The sequence below is a fragment of the Schistocerca nitens genome, chromosome 11, assembly GCF_023898315.1.
Source record: "Schistocerca nitens isolate TAMUIC-IGC-003100 chromosome 11, iqSchNite1.1, whole genome shotgun sequence".
Lineage (NCBI taxonomy): Eukaryota > Metazoa > Arthropoda > Insecta > Orthoptera > Acrididae > Schistocerca > Schistocerca nitens.
In genome coordinates, this window is record NC_064624.1 from 154,408,067 (window position 1) to 154,429,548 (window position 21,482).

The 21,482-nt window shown below is 40.9% G+C and overlaps 1 protein-coding gene across 3 annotated transcripts in view; it reads right to left on the reverse strand.

Moving 5' to 3' along the window:
- The window catches only part of LOC126213511 (zinc finger protein 227-like), a 129,056-nt gene that overhangs the window by 9,103 nt on the left and 98,471 nt on the right, over window positions 1–21,482 (reverse strand). The window lies entirely within an intron of this gene.

Here is a 21,482-nt window from a genome sequence, read left to right on the forward strand (position 1 = left end):
ACACAGGCATATGTTAAAAAATCCCACTACAAATCAACATTAGCGATATGGATCTGTAATTCAGAGCGGATTATTCCTATTTTCTTTCTTCGTTATAGGTGTGACTTCCACAACTTTCCAGTCTTTAAGTACGGATCTTTCGATGAGTGAGCAGCTGTATATGATTGCTAAGTATGAGCGTATGAGCTATTGTATCAGCATACTCTGAAAGGAACTGACCGGCATACAATCTGGACCAGAGGCCTTACAGACTTTGACTCAAATTTCAATATTTGTGGAACTGAAGTATTTACTTATTGATATCCCAAATTCACAAAACTTATGCGACTGGATGGTCAGTAAAAGAAATAAGTCAATGAGTGAAAATGGTCTTGAGTTCTTTTGGCAAATTAAGCAGAGTTTTTCAAAATGAAGCAATTGATGCGTATGAAAGTGAATGCTTACAATCAGCACTCCTTACCAGTTCTACTATACAGCAGAGTGTCACAGATTTGAAATGCATGAATCATTCCATAACTGAAGGTTGTCTTCTGCGAGCAATCAGTAGATGTGTGCTGGGCATTATTGGGAGGGACGGAAAGAAATGAATCAGGGAACAGACTGCAGTGGAAGGTACCATTATGACTGTAACGGAAACAAAATTGGTGCAGGCAAAATGCGTAACTATTTTATGTTTCCTGGTACAAACTTAAAATCCTGAACATACTCTGATAAATTAAGAACAAAACTTTGAAAAGCAAACAACTTATATCCATTTCTGCACTGATAGTTAACTGTTCGGTGTTTTGAGGGCATCCAGTCTTGCATTTGTAGTCTGTCTGTAATGTTTTGACTTACGAGATTGCTACTAGATATCACCTTTACTGTGCACAGCTTTAGATACTCAACAACAAAACACTTTGTCTCAGCCTCTATTCTGTATTCTTGTTATGCAGTGCTTCCGAAAATAAATGGCTATAGTAACCCTAAGTTTGAAATTGGATTTAGCAGCTCAGAAAGTGAAGAAGAATGTTGGGTTACTTCACTGGCGACAAAAAGCAACACAGAACATGAGATGATTGACTGATGAGTGGTCACTGATGTTAAGAGATAAATCACACAGTTACCAACATTTAAAGCCATTTTGAAATTCATAATTCGAATTCATATCCACACAGAAAGTAAGAAATGACTAAGTTACAGAATACTTCAGTCAAAGTCCAGTGCACAAGTTTACTCATAATGTTATTTGTGGTGATCTTCAAAATTTGTAACTCATTATTTTGAGCTTTAAAAGCTATCTTTACATACATATGTGTAATGTCATTTCACTAAAAAGCTTTAAGAGCTATATTTATGTATACATATGTAATGTCATTTCATTAAAGGATGTTTTTCATTAATAAAATCAATACTAGTTTTTGGAACTTAATTTGTATAAAGTCAGTATGTTAAGGGCTTAATGGAAAGTAACGAATGGTTATAGGGGAAGATATGCAGACGTGTTATAGATAGATGCAAATGATTGGCTGGAAAATGACAGGATGCCAGGTAAAATATGATTTCCCCCTCAAAAGATGTCATTTTATCCCATCATGATTAATTATGCTCAGTACAGAAGCTTAACATTTTTGTCTTATTACTAGTATCACTTCTTTCATGCAATATGCACTGACATATCAGTGACCATACTACAACACTTTTAAGCAATTGTACTAAGGGAAGTTTTCGTATCCATAAACTGGGAAAATAGATGGATGAATGAATGAATGAATGTTAAAGGAAGGAGCCTGAATTGCCTTTGTTTTTCTCATGAAATCATTTTGGTTGTCTCTAATGCAGGTAAATTCTTACACCTAGTGGACAAACATGATACAGCTGGTTTGAAAGCAGGCCTGAAAATAGATTATAAGACTGAGTCACTGTCAGCTTAGACAATGTAGCCATGTATGTGTTTTGTTTCAGTTAGTTCCGAGGGAAGAAACATAAAATGTGAGTTATTAATCTCATTACATACAATGCACAAACCATTACGTCTGCTGTTTAGGAAACATGTCAAATTTTAAAAATAACATGATTTCCCAAAGATCTTTCAACACTATTTTAGAAAGTTATACGTTATAGGTTTTAAGTAGTTTGTTATTCACATGCATTTAATTAAAATGCCAGTATATACAACACTTCAATATTTATTATACATTAACAATTTAAAATTTCTTTTGTTTAGTACATACAACATTTCAATACTAGGCTAATAGTTCACAGATTTCTTTCGTTCAAAGTGTCAGACTGTCTTCCGAGAATTCTTCAATGGTGTAGTAACATTTCTCTACTAAAATATAATGCAATAATCTTTTCAGACTGCCAAAGTCCATATTAATATGTTTCTAACTTTTAGTTTATTATAATTGGAGACTGGAAAATTTCGCTTTAAAGATAAAGTGAAAAATAATGTGAATTCTGCAATTTTTTGCGACACAATACGAGATCACTAGTTTTCATGACATGTCACAAAATGAGAATTGTGTATGGTCTTGAAGTAACAGCTGATTTCCTATGTAAAGAACTATATTTATATATGTAATGTCAAATGAACTGCAGTCTTGTAATAGTTTTAGTCACCAAAGTTACGTTTCGCGACACTTTTGCAGAACCTATCCCATAAAATAGGCGAGATATAAGAGGTCTTTAATGTGATACATCAATTAAACTAGATATTTTCATAGCATGCAAGCATAAAGATGAAAAACACTAAATACAGCACTTTAGTTTTGAAAACATGTAAATCATAACATCTGATACCTTTCAACAAACAAGGCTGAGGCCTTCACAACAGATCATGCTGTCACCACAAACTTCATTCACAGAATAGTAGAAATGTTATGGAATAAATATTTTCAGTTTTCTACTTATCGCCTAAAATATAATAGCATCGTGTCACGTGTACTGTGCTGTGAGTGGCTGAAAATGGCAAACAGAACACGCACAATGTTGATTTATGTGTTTATGGAGCTAAAGTACCGTATTTTGTGATTTTCATATTCGTAATTGGGTTCTACATAAATATGCAGTTAACTGATGCAACACATTAAAAATTTCTCCAAACCAAATCATTTTAGGTACGATTTGTTGCGGAATAAGGTCAGGAAATTTGATGTCGCCAGATAAAATATTACTTGTATTTCAAGTTAAAATTGGAGAATGCCTCGCTGTTGTGGGAAAACGGCGATTAAGCCAGTAAGCTTTTGAGACATATTAAGGGACAAATACTTCAGGTGGAGTTGAAGAAAACACTGAAATGCACTGTGCTGCACCTTCAAATTAGCAAACAACTCCCATGACCACAGATCCATGTATTTTGTTTAGGTTATTGTTTCAGTGACAGAATGGAACTGAACTCTACTCATGTTGGAATGCCAGTGAGTCTATTTTGTGTACATAGAATGGCAGGTCTCAGCAATGTAAGATATTCTGAAGGTATATGTATACCTTCATAATTTGTTGGAAAAACAGCTTTTCATGCTAGCAGAGAATGTGGACATTGCAAAGTATCTGGTGCTGTGAAGGCAGTCGGTTGTCCGTGTTCAATTTTAGACTGGGAAACTGTTTTCACATTATAGGCAAAAGGTAGAGAGGGATCAATGGTATTCAGTCTCAGAAGAGAACTTTGAAGCTTTAATGACACTTTCTTCTGAGAAACTTTTTCAATGGTGTGTTGTTGCAAACCTATTTTTTCTTTAACTGCTTAGACTTAATGGATTTAATATAAATTATTTCTGTTTTATTAATGTGAATTAATGTGATCTGTGATGTCAATTAATATGAGAGGCATTATAAGTAAAGCAACACTTTTTTTTTCCTCACTCAATTTCAGATGAAAAAAAATTTGAAATTTGTTGTGGGAGATTGTGGAATATTCCCACTTCAGCCCAGACAGGTTGTGGCAATATGCATAGCCCTCAAAATGGCATCTGTAATAGAGGTGGGTTCCAAGAAAATAGATGTAATCAAGTTTCTTTTGGCGGAAAAACCAGAGAATCGCAGATATTCTTAGGCACTTGTAACACGTCTACAGAGACCTGGCAGTAAGCAAAAGCACAATCAGTCATTGGGCGAGGTGTCCGTCTTCATCACAACAACACTGCACTATCCCGTCCAATCTCCAACATGCTGGCCGGCCGTAAACAGCTGTGACTCCTCCATGTGCGGACACTTTCATTCAAAGTGACTGACGGATCACAATCAAATGCCTCACTACACAACTGGACATCTCAACAACACAAGGCCTGACATAAGCTTCCGCATCCCAGAGGAGCTCTCAAAACTTCACTGGACTGTTCTTTCTCATCATCCTCCAGCCAGGATCTCACACCTTCCAACTTCCATCTGTTTGGTCCAATGTGCGAAGCTCACTATGGGCAACAGTACGTGGGAGGTGGGCAGGTTACTGATGCAGCAAGCTGTTGGCTGCAACGCCATGCAGGCTCTCCCAGTAAGGTGGCATAATACTGTCACATTGAACAGGTATTATGTTGAAAAACAGGGTTTTGTACCCAAAACAGTTGGGTACAAAACATGGAATACCGGAATCCTGAATAAAACCAACTGACTTCAGGAAAAAAAATTGTTGCATTACTTATTGAACTCCTCTTGTATAATGTAATTGATAGGAATATTTTTGTTTTCAACGTAACACTGTAAAACAATGACGTAAGGTCAACACCAATATATAGCACTTGAAAAATAAGCTGTTTGAAATTAATATCAAAACTGGCAAAAAAGCCGACAGAATAGACAGAAAATAACATGAAAATAGGTAAAAAATAAAACCGAACTTGACAAAAAAGTAACAGTAAAAATGAAAACAAAATAAAATGTTTTTTCCTGCCCCCAGTTACAATTTTTATCCCATTTACAGTGATGTCTGAGCACAATGCTTTCAGTGTTGTGAGGGAAGTCTGAAGTTCTCCATGGCATAGCTATACTTAACGCTGGAATTTTCAAGTTTATATAGGTTACTGTAAAAAAAAAAAATTGCAAACATATACAATGCTGGAATGCTTGCCATTTTTAATTTCTTAAATAATGGACAGCACGGCTAATTGCTACGGGAAGCATATGTTTCTAATGATTACCTCCTGAACAATTAATATCCTTGTCTTGTTCGTAGAATTTCCACAGAAATACCAAACATCCAACACAAAATAACTATGATATATAGTTTTTCTTGTATCCATGAAATATGCATTGAAAAAGCTAAGGTATTTAATTTATCTGTCAAAAAGTCCATATGTGTCTTCCAGTTTAAACTTTTATCAAGGTTTAGGCAAAAGAATTTCGCATAACTTGCTTCTGATGACAGTTGATTATTACTGTCTGAAAACTTGGCAACATTTACGCACGATCCTGTTGAAGTGCCTGTAAACCGCTCGAGGCCTCAGTGATATGCTGAATGGTATCCACTGTTGTTGTGGTCTTCAGTCCTGAGACTGATTTGATGCAGCTCTCCATGCTACTCTATCCTGTGAAAGCTTCTTCATCTCCCAGTACCTACTGCTACCTACATCCTTCTGAATCTGCTTAGTGTATTCATCTCTTGGTCTCCCTCTACGATTTTTACCCTCCACGCAGCCCTCCAATGCTAAATTTGTGATCCCTTGATGCCTCAAAACATGTCCTACCAACCGATCCCTTCTTCTAGTCAAGTTGTGCCACAAACTTCTCTTCTCCCCAATCCTATTCAATACCTCCTCATTAGTTACGTGATCTACCGACCTTATCTTCAGCATTCTTCTGTAGTACCACATTTCGAAAGCTTCTATTCTCTTCTTGTCCAAACTGGTTATCGTCCATGTTTCACATCCATACATGGCTACACTCCATACAAATACTTTCAGAAACGACTTCCTGACACTTAAATCTATACTCGATGTTAACAAATTTCTCTTCTTCAGAAACGATTTCCTTGCCATTGCCAGTCTACATTTTATATCCTCTCTACTTCGACCATCATCAGTTATTTTGCTCCCCAAATAGCAAAACTCCTTTACTACTTTAAGTGTCTCATTTCCTAATCTAATCCCCTCAGCATCACCCGATTTAATTTGACTACATTCCATTATCCTCGTTTTGCTTTTGTTGATGTTCATCTTATATCCTCCTTTCAAGACACTGTCCATTCCGTTCAACTGCTCTTCCAAGTCTTTTGCTGTCTCTGACAGAATTACAATGTCATCGGCGAACCTCAAAGTTTTTACTTCTTCTCCATGAATTTTAATACCTACTCTGAATTTTTCTTTTGTTTCCTTTACTGCTTGCTCAATATACAGATTGAATAACATCGGGGAGAGGCTACAACCCTGTCTCACTCCTTTCCCAACCACTGCTTCCCTTTCATGCCCCTCAACTCTTATAACTGCCATCTGGTTTCTGTACAAATTGTAAATAGCCTTTCGCTCCCTGTATTTTACCCCTGCCACATTTAGAATTTGAAAGAGAGTATTCCAGTTAACATTGTCAAAAGCTTTCTCTAAGTCTACAAATGCTAGAAATGTAGGTTTGCCTTTTCTTAATCTTTCTTCTAAGATAAGTCGTAAGGTTAGTATTACCTCACGTGTTCCAACATTTCTACGGAATCCAAACTGATCTTCCCCGAGGTCCGCTTCTACCAGTTTTTCCATTCGTCTGTAAAGAATTCGCGTTAGTATTTTGCAGCTGTGACTTATTAAACTGATAGTTCGGTAATTTTCACATCTGTCAACACCTGCTTTCTTTGGGATTGGAATTATTATATTCCTCTTGAAGTCTGTGGGTATTTCGCCTGTCTCATACATCTTGCTCACCAGATGGTAGAGTTTTGTCATGACTGGCTCTCCCAAGGCCATCAGTAGTTCTAATGGAATGTTGTCTACTCCCGGGGCCTTGTTTCGACTCAGGTCCTTCAGTGCTCTGTCAAACTCTTCACGCAGTATCGTATATCCCATTTCGTCTTCATCTACATCCTCTTCCATTTCCATAATACTGTCCTCAAGTACATCGCCCTTGTATAAACCCTCTATATACTCCTTCCAACTTTCTGCCTTCCCTTCTTTGCTTAGAACTGGGTTTCCATCTGAGCTCTTGATATTCATACAAGTGGTTCTCTTCTCTCCAAAGGTCTCTCTAATTTTCCTGTAGGCAGTATCTATCTTACCCCTAGTGAGATAAGCCTCTACATCCTTACATTTGTCCTCTAGCCATCCCTGCTTAGCCATTTTGCACTTCCTGTCGATATCATTTTTGAGACGTTTGTATTCCTTTTTGCCTGCTTCATTTACTGCATTTTTATATTTTCTCCTTTCATCAATTAAATTCAATATTTCTTCTGTTACCCAAGGATTTCTATTAGCCCTCGTCTTTTTACCTACTTGATCGTCTGCTGCCTTCACTACTTCATCCCTCAGAGCTACCCATTCTTCTTCTACTGTATTTCTTTCCCCCATTCCTGTCAATTGTTCCCTTATGCTCTCCCTGAAACTCTCTACAACCTCTGGTTCTTTCAGTTTATCCAGGTCCCATCTCCTTAAATTCCCACCTTTTTGCAGTTTCTTTAGTTTCAATCTGCAGTTCATAACCAATAGATTGTGGTCAGAATCCACATCTGCCCCTGGAAATGTCTTACAATTTAAAACCTGGTTCCTAAATCTCTGTCTTACCATTATATAATCTATCTGATACCTTTTAGTATCTCCAGGATTCTTCCAGGTATACAACCTTCTTTTATTATTCTTGAACCAAGTGTTAGCTATGATTAAGTTATGCTCTGTGCAAAATTCTACAAGGTGGCTTCCTCTTTCATTCCTTCCCCCCAATCCATATTCACCTACTATGTTTCCTTCTCTCCCTTTTCCTACTGACGAATTCCAGTCACCCATGACTATTAAATTTTCGTCTCCCTTGACTACCTGAATAATTTCTTTTATCTCGTCATACATTTCATCTATTTCTTCATCATCTGCAGAGCTAGTTGGCATATAAACTTGTACTACTGTAGTAGGCATGGGCTTTGTGTCTATCTTGGCCACAATAATGCGTTCACTATGCTGTTTGTAGTAGCTAACCCGCACTCCTATTTTTTTATTCATTATTAAACCTACTCCTGCATTACCCCTATTTGATTTTGTATTTATAACCCTGTAATCACCTGACCAAAAGTCTTGTTCCTCCTGCCACCGAACTTCTCTAATTCCCACTATATCTAACTTTAACCTATCCATTTCCCTTTTTAAATTTTCTAACCTACCTGCCCGATTAAGGGATCTGACATTCCACGCTCCGATCCGTAGAACGCCAGTTTTCTTTCTCCTGATAACGACGTCCTCTTGAGTAGTCCCCGCCCGGAGATCCGAATGGGGGACTATTTTACCTCCGGAATATTTTACACAAGAGGACGCCGTCATCATTTACTCATACAGTAAAGCTGCATGTCCTCGGGAAAAATTACGGCTGTAGTTTCCCCTTGCTTTCAGCCGTTCGCAGTACCAGCACAGCAAGGCCGTTTTGGTTAATGTTACAAGGCCAGATCAGTCAATCATCCAGACTGTTGCCCCTGCAACTACTGAAAAGGCTGCTGCCCCTCTTCAGGAACCACACGTTTGTCTGGCCTCTCAACAGATACCCCTCCGTTGTGGTTGCACCTACGGTACGGCCATCTGTATCGCTGAGGCACGCAAGCCTCCCCACCAACGGCAAGGTCCATGGTTCATGGGGAGGGGGGGGGGGGTACCCACTAACCCTTCCATTAGTTGTATTCCACCCATGGCATTCCATGATCACAGTTGTTATTACAAAATGGCTAAAACCACACATGGTCTCACTTGCTGGTTGACTATCTAACAGCTTCCAATGGCCAAAAAAATTTGACCTTCAGTGTTTCATATAATTACTGAAAAAAATTTAAAAAATTAAATTGTTAAGAACTAGTCATTACTAGGTATAACCTTGTGTTAAAGGTTTACCACAATAAGTTTGAAGTTAGGCAATGTCTATTTGGATGCAGTGTAACTCAGCATGCGTATTACCCACACTATTTCATCCAGTATACGAGAATGAGAGCACCTGACCACCAACAAATATTCCATATAATTTCAAATCGTTTCCTCACTGACACCCCATACAAAATAATGAAAGGAAAAACAAGTTTTGTTGTTCATGCAGTACAATTTGATCATCAGGTATGATAATTTAACTAGTTACTTCTTTACTATTCATTCAATTTGAACAAACTTTGCTGACAGTATCCACATATACCAATGAAAGTGTCTGCAAAATTGTAACATTGTACACGGTCTGTTCAAACAATTTCTACACTTACTTTTTACTTATTATGCTTAATCTCATTCGAAATACTCTTCTCCACAATTGATACACTGCTCCCAATGCCATTTGCACTTCCAGAAGTAGTTTTGTTACGCCTCACGATGGATCGTGCGAGGCACTGCCTTTGAATTTTCTTTTATCTCATCTATCATTGCAAACCTTTGTCCTTCCAAAGCTCACAGCGGTCATTCTGGAGAGCACAGAGGACGAGACAGCACAGCAATTTTGTTTTTTGTGCAACAGATATGCACCAACAGGGATGAATGTGCAGGTGCGTTACCCTGATGCAAGAGCCACGAATTGTCTCGCGACATTTCAGGCTATTTCCTCCTCACGTTTTCATGCAGGCGTCACAACACGTCCCAATAGTATCATCGATTACCAGTTTGTCCGTGTGGCATGAATTTGTGATGAACTGATCCTTCAAAGTCGAGGAAAACTATCAGCATGGCTTTGATGTTTGACCTGACCTGATGAGTTTTTTATGATCTTGGAGAACCTTTCCTGACCCATGGTGACAATTGAACCCATGATTCTCTTAAGGCACATCTTGTCCTCATTTGTGCAATCCAAAAGTTCTTCAAGGATTGGAAGCCGAAGATCTTTTTGGTCTCGACTCATGACTCGTGGGACAGACTTGGCGACAACACGATGCATTCCGAGATGCTGTGCTAGGATTTCACTGCGTAATCCACCTGGAATGTTACATTCTTCTGCAGTCTTTCAGTCAGTCAGTCTTTGATTGGAACGCACAATTTCGTTGACGTTTCTGACACGAGTGTCACCAGTAGATGTCGAAGGGTGTCCTGAATGAGTGTCAGCTTTAACTTCTGTCAAGTTATTTTTAAACCGTGTGAACCATTTGTAACACAGAGCATGGCTTAAGCACTCATCACCGCAGGTCTCCTGCATCATTTGGTGCATCTCTGTAAAGGTTTTCTTGAGTTTCACGCAAAATTTAATGCAGACGCATCGCTCCTCTAGTTCTACCGTCTCGAAATTCGCAAACTGTGCGACACAATGTTCTACTCGACACAGCACTCAACAATTACTAAAGGACATACAACAATGAAACTTCTGGCAGTTACACACTAAACCCAGGCGAGTACAGGGATGCCAACCACATTTCACTCCGACACACCACTGGCCCGAAATTATGAACGTTCCAGAAGTTTTTGAACAGACCTCGTATGACAAATACTTCTCAACACATGACATCATAAAAACTGGGATGTGTGAAAAGTTAGATTTTCTTAAAAAGGAGTCTGATACTTTAAAGAATTAGGAGGTGGTTAAGACTAAAATAATGTTTCACAAACAAGGCAGCTGAAGACACTTGAGGCAACAGCAAAAAGAAATAAATAGAGGAATAAAAACAGCCTGGAGTTCTTTTGGCAAATGAAACAGGATTTTCAAAACAATGATTCTGATGCACTGTATTTGGTCGGAGTATAGGATGCCCTTGATTACAAGACTCCCCCGCCCCCCCTTTTTTTCTAGAGGTCTTTTATCAATCTATTTTCAAAATATTCTGACTAATCAAAATTAGAAAAATCAAGTAATGATTTTTGGAGGGTAACATTTCCACTCTTGAATGTTACCTTTAGTTAAAGAAGCAGCATTAATGTTTGTACACAGTAACAGTATCCACACGTATATGATAACTTTCATTGGAAACTTGTTCTTGTACAGTTTGTAAGATGATACAATTTAGCACAAGTTCCTCCTGTGTTTCACTAAACCGCCAAATTTTAAGCGGAGTAATAGACTGTTGTAGTCACTAGTTCATGGATTCTCGCCTATCCCTCGCACTAACACTGTACGAGTCAAATGTCACGTTATTGTTCAAGCAATGTTGATACTGTATTGAGCGCTACAGTGTATCGGGAAATTTCAAACCTGTTCGAAAATGTAAGACAACCCCTATACACTCTGTTACAGAATGTAAAAATGTTAACCTCGGCAGCAACAGCTAATCTGTGAATATACGATGACCCTGTATTTTTCGAATGATGAGTTTGGGAAAAAGCCTCATCGCGTAAGTAAAGTATGTGAAAAGGAAAATAAGTATATTCCCTTTGTTACTCAAGTGGTCTCCTTGGCTATATATACACAGTTGCCAACGTTTCTGGAGGACTTGCAAACAAGCAGGGAAATTGTCAACAGTGGTGCTCATAAGGCTGCAGTCACTGTGACATCGATATCGGTGGATTCCGCCAACAACCGACATTGGCCAAAACAGCTGATCTTTCCTCATCAACATGCCACAATGTGTGCGGTTCCACTATAGTCAATCTTATCTCCCTACTGCACAGACTTCAGACAACAATTGGTGAAATTTAAATCAGTCTGTTTTCTTTGGTCAAATCGACCAACATTCTCATACATGAAATATGGAGTGTGACAAACTGACAAGTTTAGTCCAAGAAAGAGTGAGTTTGTGGCATCCTGAGGATGAAAATATCATAATTGGAACATAGTTCAGAATCTATGGACTGAAATCGCAGGTTTGTTGGAAACCTCAAATGGGTAAAAATCTTTATTGGAAATATTAGGCACAGGTTGCAACTTCAAAAAATAATTAGTTCAAGTGAAAATGGTGGCATATCTTATATGCTTATAGCTACTGTAGTGGATCTTTTTTGTTATGGGTTGTCTACAAATTATTACTACCACTTACTTGGCATTTTATGCCAGTAGGGTAATGATTCTGTTAATGTGAAGTGGTTTGCAAATGCAGTGTACGGTGTGTATTACCACTTTTAAGTGCTTTACATTTTCAGAGTATCTTATGCTACAATTTATGCTCGTTTTTCACTCAAGTGCTAAATGACAGTCTGAAGCTTAACTGACATACGTCTGTACAACTTTAAATAAATATAGAGAAATAGAGTGATTATAACTTGCTTTTCAAGGTCATCATGAATTATCTTGAGTATGTAACAGAATGTTTCTTCCATCATCTCATACATTCATAAAACTTGTCTGGTAATTCCAATAACTGAGTAGAGGGTGTATGGTACTCACCACATAGTTTACAAGACAGGAAAGCTTATTCACATGCATCTGGCATCTTTTTAACAGCAGAAGCAGCTATGAACCACTCATATCCAAGCACAGGGGCATTGCGCTATAAACCCACCCTAAGAGGTTAAAATCTAAGTTACTTCATAGATGGGTTAGGTTCTGTTCTAACCTAACCTAACCTCCTCGACCCTGCCAAAAACTGACAAAGGAGACTGAACACACTAAACCATGCTGTTGGCCGATGTTATCGGATGACCTCTCTGGCAACAGTGTCTGACTACCGTGGTTACTGCCACTGTGAACGCAGCCTATGCTCATCTGTCACAGTCCGCTGGGTGTCTGTGGTATCTTGATGAAGATCTTCTTTCTGTCACCTTTTCACTTACAGAAACAAGAAAAAACAGCAAGATGAGAGGTCGGGGGAATATGGTGGACATGGGATGGCAATAAGAGAATATCTGGCCAGATACTTGGTAACAGATAAAGTCTGGGGTCTTGTACTGTCATGCAGTTAGAACCAGTCCCGAGAATGCCACAAATCACGGTGGCGACATTGAATTGCTTGTCACAAAAGTTTCGAGACTTCAATGTAAAGAGCATGGTTCACTGTCAGGGTGTATACGTGGACAAGGAAAAAAAATTCCCTGGAATTCCCGGTTAAAAATACACTTTCTCCCGGGTGACAGTATATTTTCCCTTATCAATCATTTCAATGCTTATGGTTTTATACACGGGCGTACAATTTCCCAGCACTTTAGAAAATGAAACTCAGGGAAAAAGACACGTTTTGGAAATATTTTTGATGTGCAGAGACATGTATGCTGCGTATTTTCATATTACGAAAGTATACATTGGAATTCCATCAGACACCGCATGTTACTTTCCGAATCACTGAAATCGAATGTGATCTCACCAGCCGATGACAGCGGATATTCAGAGCATAGGACACGTGATGTAGTCAGCCAACAGCAACATCACTATTAAGTAGCACGAACACACAAACAGGGAAAGTTAATAGTTTAAATTAATATACATAGTGTTGCCACAAAAAAAGCAAGGCTTTAACATATAATATTGGTCTCTAAGGTCAATAAGCTGCAAGAGAAGCTAAGCTTTTGCATATACTGTTGATCTTTTTTGCGCGTGTTACACTTTAAGATACATCACACAAATGTGCCAGTAAAATTTTTAATAATGACATAAATGAGAATGAGATTTTCACTTTGCAGCGGAGTGTGCACCGATGTGAAACTTCGCGGCAGATTAAAACTGTGTGCCGGACCGAGACTCAAACTCGGGATCTTTGCCTTTCGCGGGCAAGTGCTCTACCGACTGAGCTACCCAAGCACGACTCATGCCCCGTCCTCACAGCTTTACCTCCGCCAGTAGCTCATCTCCTAACTTCCAAACTTTACAGAAGCTCTCCTGCGAACCTTGCAGAACTAGCACTCCAGTCTGCAGTGGGGCGCCGAGTCAAACGCCTTCCGGAAGTCAAGGAATATGGCATCCGTCTGATACCCTTCATCCGTGGCTCGCAAGAATGTAACGTCGAGTGAGTTTTTTGCTCACAGCCAGAGACAAAAGCCTTTTCATGTCTTTTAAGAATGGCCTAGAACTCCAAAAACTGGGAATCCTGTACCAGGGTAGAAAAATGTGTGCACAGGTCAGACTAGCCAGATAATATGGGATAGGTGTGTGGAGCACGAGTGTCACACAGATAAGTAACAGTTGCCTATGTCACTAAGGTGGAGCACTATCACTCCAGCTGACATACCACGAATTATTATAGCACCGACTTGTTGAAACTAGAAGTCTAGAATCGTATAAAAGTATCTGTAGAGGCCGAGCTACACGATGAGATGATAAATAAAGACAGCAGAAACTAAGGCTAAGTAAGGCTCGGGACAAGCCTCGGTGTGCTCAAAGCACAATGACAGCCTGTGGGAAGATCCGTTCGTACTATGCCAACTGGACACCTTAGTTCATACCACAGTGACATGTCTCCCCTTCGGCAGTGTCCTGACCTCCGTGGTGGTGGCAAAGAAACTGAGGACCACAACTCGTGTCCCAACAGCGCACTTCCCCTCTGCTTCACCAGTGGAAATGACCACAGGTACAGCAGGCAAAAACTCTACAGTGCAAAGGAAGCAGCAAACAGGTCGGCATCCGGCAGAAGACAGATCACTCATTGGGACCGACTGAATATAGTAACTCAGCTCGTTGAAATATCATACCATTTACAGACGGCACCAGTCTGATTACCTGAGAACATTTCATGATCATCTTCAGCTGGAAAAGCCTAAAATCACAGGCAACATTGTTATTAGTGCATAGTCTGCTTTTTAAGTCAAAAACAGACACAATGCAGGCACGTGCTGCTTGTGGGAATATACGGGGACGAGGTGGGGAGAGGGTAACACGGCTAGGTGCAGTCAGGAGGTTAGACGAAGGGCGGGAAGGGGAGAGGTTGCCACTGTGGGAGGGGTGGGAAGGATAGTGGGTACGACATTCCTCATTTCAGGGAACGACAAGTAGTAGTCCAAACCCTGACGGAGAATGTGATTCCTGGCTGGTATTTAGCCACAAGTGGGATGTTCCTCTGTGGCCAGACAGTGGACTTGGGGAGGTGGTGGGTGACTGGAGAGATAAGGCACGGGAGATCTGTTTTCGTACAAGGTCGAGAGGATAATTTGAGTCTGTGAAGGCCTCGGCACCGGTGAGACCCTCAGCGTATCTCGAGAGGGACCGCTTGTCACAAAGGATGCAATGGCATGCGAGTGGCTAGACTGCACGGAAGGGACTCCTCGGTACAGAATCGTGGAGATGTCGAAATGGAGGTATTGCCAGTGGTCGGTAGGTTCGATACGGACAGAGGTACCGATGTAGCCGTCTTTGAGATGGAGGTCAACATCGAAAAGGTGGCTTGTCAGGTTGAGTAAGACCAGGTGAAGCGAATGAGGTGTTGAGTTTCTGGAGAGCAAAAGCCTTCAAAGTAAAAGCAATTGTGGGTGAGAATATAGTTGATCGTGGCGATTAAGAAGGAGGTTGTGGGTTTGGAATTCGTCAGACATCGGGAAAGGTAATGTTCGATAGCGGTAAGGCCACGGGTGTTACGGATGTTAGTGCAAAGGGAGGTGGCATAGTAGTGATGAGCAGGGCACCATTTGGTAAAGGGACAGAAACTGTCATCATTCGTGACATCTTCACGATCTGAATCGAGGGTGAGGATACCCTATCCATATTCCTCTAGAAACTCAACACCTTCTTCCCCATTTGCTTCACTTGGTCCTACTCAATCCAACGAGCCACCTTCCTCTATGTTGACCTCCGCTTCACAGATGGCCAGATCAGTACCCCCATCCACGTAAAACCTACCAACCACCAGCAATACGTCCACTTTGACATCTGCCACCCGTTCCATACCGGGAAGTCCCTTCCGTACAGTCTAGCCACTCGTGGCTGTCGCACCCGTTGTGACACGCAGTTCCTCTCGAAATACACCGAGGGTTTCACCGAGGCCTAGACTGTAATTACTCTCCCGACCACGTACGTAAATGGATCTCCCGCGCCTTATCCCTCCGGTCACCCACCACCTCCCAAAGTCCCACCGTCCGGTCACAGACGATTGTTCCCCCCGTGACTCAGTACTAGACAGGATCGGAGCAACCGAATCACATTCTCCGCCAGGGTTTCGACTACCTCTCGTTGTCACCCGATATGAGGAATGTCCTACCCACTATCCTTCCCATCCTCCGACAGTGGAATTCCACCACTTACCGAACCTACACAATATCCTCACCCGTCTCGACACAACTCCTGCTGCCAGCCCCTCGCCTCGTGGCTCACATCCCAGTAATAGACCTAGATGCAAAACCTGTCCCATCCCGTACATCCTTCCACCACCACCTACTTCAGTCCAGTTCGGTCACAAGCATCACCTATCCCATCTAAAGCAGGGCTACCTGTGAAACCAGTCACGTGATCTACAAGCTAAACTGCGACCACTGTGCTACATTTCACGTGGTCGTGACAACTAATGAGCTCTCTGTTCACACGAATGGCCACTGAAAACCTGTGGCCGAGAAGCTGCCGGACACAGCAGTCTTCATTCCAATGACTGCTTCACAAGCTGTGCCGTCTGGATCCTTCCCACCGACACCAGCTTTTCTGAATAGCGCAGGTGGGAACTCGCCCTGCAAGATACTCTACATTGCGGTAACTCTCCTGGCCTTAACCTTTATTCTTCATTGTTCTTGCCCTCTAGCCCCTTCCCTGTTCCCATTCCAACACTACACATTCCTGTAGTACACCAATCCACCCACAGTCTTTTTACCTCTCTCATTTTCCACTAACACACCCCACCCCTGCCTTCTGTCTAACCTCCTGACTGCACCAAGCTGCCCTACCCTCTGTCCACCTCATCCCTGTATGTTCCCACAAGCAACACTTTACTATCTCCCACCCCTACCCTCTCATAGCTCCCCCTCCCCACACCAGCCTCTTCCTCACCCCCACCACCCGATTGCGTCTCCCATCATGTGCAGCTGCCGAAAGTGTGGCCTCAGCAGCCAGAGACAGTGGTCATGTGTGGGAGAGGTGTGTGTGTGTGTGTGTGTGTGTGTGTGTGTGTGTGTGTGTGTGTGTCCTAGTATCTCCGACAAAGGCCTTTTTGGCCAAAAGCTGATTTACTGACAGTCTTTTTGTTGTGCCTTCTGTGACTCAGCAACTACACTATATGGCGAATAGCAACTATCCTTTTCATAATATTGTTACATTCCATCCTAGATTTTGTTTCGTTGAATTCTGCATGACAGATAAATAAAAAGGAATTACCTTCACAAGCACAAAAATTCAAAGTGGAAAAAGAATGACTGGAAGATAAAATGAGAACAATTTAAAAACCAAACACGGTGATTAAAATGATGCGAGAAAGGAATAGATATTTTTAAAAAAACTGCATTTAATAAAACTAATTACCAAAGTCATTTCAATAAGATTTAAAAATTAGAAATTTCAAAGGACCTGATGAGATTTGTACCTTCTTTTACCTTTTGCATGTGAAGCCAGCACCTTAATTATCACACTCGGATTTTTTTTTTTTTTTTTTTAAGCTGCAGAGAATTATGGGGAAAAAAACGCTGAGTACTGGCAAATGGTGGCCCGCCACTTGAATAGCAGCAGAGTGTGATGTACAGGACCTTAAGCTACAACACTGTATAGACAATTTCAAAAAGTTGATTCCACTGCTGGGAACCTCTCCTTGTTAGTCTCTAGGCCCAAGCGCATTTGTCAGATTCACTGTTTGCTATCCAAAGGTTTGTCGAACAAGCGTGCAGAAGTACCAAGAGAGTTTGTCACAGTTAACCTCACTATTGAAGCTGCCTCCACACTGTGCACATCGTGCCACAAAGTATTCTGACACTAGTGGGAATGCAAAATTGTTGAGGCTTTCGTGGCCACTTGTTGACAAACTGCCTATTGGCTTCTGTCTCGGGTTCTTCGGCCGACGTTCATCTAATGATTTTTCTGACGTTAGTGGGAATGGCTACCAATGCATACAAAGCATTCACTGCACTGACTTAAGCACTGTGTACAGGGAAGAAAAAGAATAGATGCTGGTCCAAGGAAACACTGAAAATGTGGGATTAATATATCCTTGAAAATTTGCTAAAGGATATATTACACCCAGAACCTGATAATTATATCAACTTTCTCTGAATGAACAATCAAACTTGTAATAACGTCTTAGAATTACTTCATATATCAAAACATATTGTAATCGGATAGATACAAAAAAAATCTCCTCACCAGGTGACAGCACGAGAATACATTTATAAAGTAGTTAATTTTGCAAGCTTTCAGAACCAGTGGCTGCTCCTGGCAGAAAGATTGAGAGGGGAGGAAGAGGAGTGAAGGAAAATGACTGGTGAGGTTTAGGAAAAGGGGCAGATTTCAGAAAAGTCGTCCAGAACCTCGGGTCAGGAGAGACTTACCGGATGGGATGAGAAGGAAAGAATGATTGTTGAGGGACTGTGACATTGAAAAGTTATGCAAAAATTTCTTCCAACTTCTCAACAAATATCTACAACTTTCAAATATTGGCAACCGGAGCAGATTTTGAACAATGAGTGACATTGTTACTGAAACATCAGAAGCAATAAATAAAGCATTATTTTGTTGAGTTCCCCCTTGTATGTTGGGTACAGAGTTACTTTCTTCTCCCCCCCCCCCCCCCCCCCTTAACGTCTTCCTGTGTAATATTTGGATGGAAAAGACACAACACCTCCATTATTTTGATAATGGCCTGTGAGCTTTACATTTTGACCATGTAAAGCTTTAATTTTAGTTTCTACAATTGTGCAAACTAAAACTAGAAAGAGATAAACGTCAACAAAAATTTGTTTTCACTCAAAATGCACTGAAAAACATCAACATTTGTATGGTTTGTCATCTCAAAATCTGGCAAGAGACTGGGTTTTGCTTGACAAACTTAAGTTTGAGTGAAACTTATTTTCACTTCAGCCGTCAATCAAAATCCTTTCAAACACAATGTACACTTGTTAAACACGTCAAACACCGCAGCACATTAACAAATAATTTTACAAACACGTGAAGTTTGACAAATTATTTGATAGTCTACGGGGGCCTTTTCTGCCGACTCCTATCTTTCTTATGTCTACTGTTGACCTCATAACAGATGGATCCCTCTCACATCATTCTGGAGCCTGAGTGACCTGTCCTTCCTTTTTTTACTATCCCTCTCTCTTAATTGCACAGAGAACTATCAGCTTCAAAAGCTAGGACCTAGGATTAGTGGCTTACATCTCTCAATCAGCAGTACTGGAACTGCCCCCCCCCCCCCCCCCCCCCACATCGGAGGGAAGTAAGTACTGACCACCCGTTCTATCTGTTACTCATTTTATCAGTAACCCCCAATTCTTTGAAGAATCAAACTCCCATCTATAAAACAACTTCAATGACTGATTAGTGTACAAATGAGTTAATGTGTTACATACAGGGTGATTCAGGAGGAATGTCATAATTTGTGTAGTGAATCTACATGTGAAAATAAAGCGAAAAACTATTACGAAAAAGTGTCCAATTTTCAATTGTTACGGAACTGGAGTGGGTTGAAGATCACAGACATCCGTGAAAGGAAATGAAGACTCAGGTGAATATTACTTACCCAAATGCTGTGTAGGTGCTGTGGTGGACAAAATAATGGCAGGAGAGACGACTGATCCATTCGAAAAAAGGTGTGGTGGTTCTCCAACAGATGGCAGCACTCTGATGTCGCACGAGGCAACTGCTGCAAGCGTACCCAGTGTACAATTGTGGGTCATATCCGTGAGCAGCCTCGAGGCTGTGTAGTTTTCGTGTTTAATTGAACAAGTCCACTGTATCTGTGAATACTGACGTGTCATATACGTTCACCTGTGCAAAATAAGCAGTGTTGTTTGTGTACATATACCGGAACGGCAGTGCTCTTGCGACCGTGACAGAACACCAGAAATGTTTCCCTGATCGATAAACTACCTGTGCCGGGGTACTTCCCAGGATTTTTCACACATTACATGAAACCGGAACACTACACAATGTACACGTAACATCAGAATGTGAGGCCGTCCAGTCACCTGTACAATGTGCAATGGTACAATGGAGTCCCACCACCACTACATGACACATTAGCCATCAACTCATTATTTCACAAATGCAAGTGTGGCGTACATTATATCCCGAGAGCTTGTGCCAATTCCGTGTGCAGCCCGTGCAACATCTGCATCCGTGTAGCTCACTAACCAGACAACAATTTTGGGAACGATTGGCTGTACACAGAGATGTCGTGCAACAGACTTTTATTTACAGATGAAGCTACATTTACACTCATTGGTTTCACAAACACCAGCAATTTTCATACATGGGTGACGGAGAACCCAGATGGCATTAGGGAAACAACATTCCAATATCTGGTATGTTACGACTGATGACTTGGTGACAGGACCTGTGTTCCTGCCAAATCGCACGACAGCTGCAGCATACGCACATTTCCCGAGACAAGAACTACCTGCACTTTTGGGAGATGACATTAGAGCAACGATGGTAAATGTACCTGCAACATGACAGATCACCAATTCCATGTACCAGACACATATCCCAGTATCTGAACAACACATCTGCTCATTGGTGCATTGGCTGTGACGTACTCATTAACTGGCCTGCCATATCGCCCAACATAAACCTATTAGACTTTTGTTTCTGGGGATGGTTAAAGGGGTATATGTATGCTACAAAGGTGGATATACATGAAGAACTTGCTGCTCACATCACTGACACTGTTGCTCACATTACACTCCATTCTACTCCACCAACACACCCACAATTCTGCTTTTCCACTTCCCCACCCTCCGACTGCACCTAGCTGCCCTACCCTCTCCCCTCCACGTCCTGCATGCTCCCACAAGCAGGACTTTACTGTTCCCCACCCCTACCCTGCTCTCCCTCCCCCTCCACACCCCAGTCTTCTCCTTACTCCCACCACCCAGGTCGCTTGCACAGTTGCTCGCAGTCTGGCTCCGGCAGCCAGAGACAATGGTCATGTGTGTGAGCTGTATTTACATGAATGTGTGTGTGTGTGTGTGTGAATGTGTGTGTATTGTCTATTTCAGAAGAATGCTTCTCAACATAATGCTTACATGTTTAGCAGTCTTTTTGCTGTGCCTGTCATTCTTTTCACAATATTGTCTTTATTCCAACCTGGAATTTCCATTGTTTAATATAAGACGTGTTTTAGTAAATGGCATTAATCACTAATAAAACAAAATTACTCTTGTTTCTGAACATGATCTGTGGAAAAAATACTTATATTACTATCATGTAGTTAAAATGAAAACCATGCAGAAAAATGGATATATATCAAAATAGATGGTAAATTTGCTAAGGAAAGTTCAGGTAGAACGTAAATAATTTAGGAGTAAAGGACGCTACACACCGAATAGTACAAGCATCGAGTTGTCCACACTGTATACCTGTGCAGGTACGTCGAGCCAGTTGAACACGTATTGCCGACACTGCAGTTCAGCAGATGGATTCAGACGAGTTGTGTTAGGTGGGATGGCTAA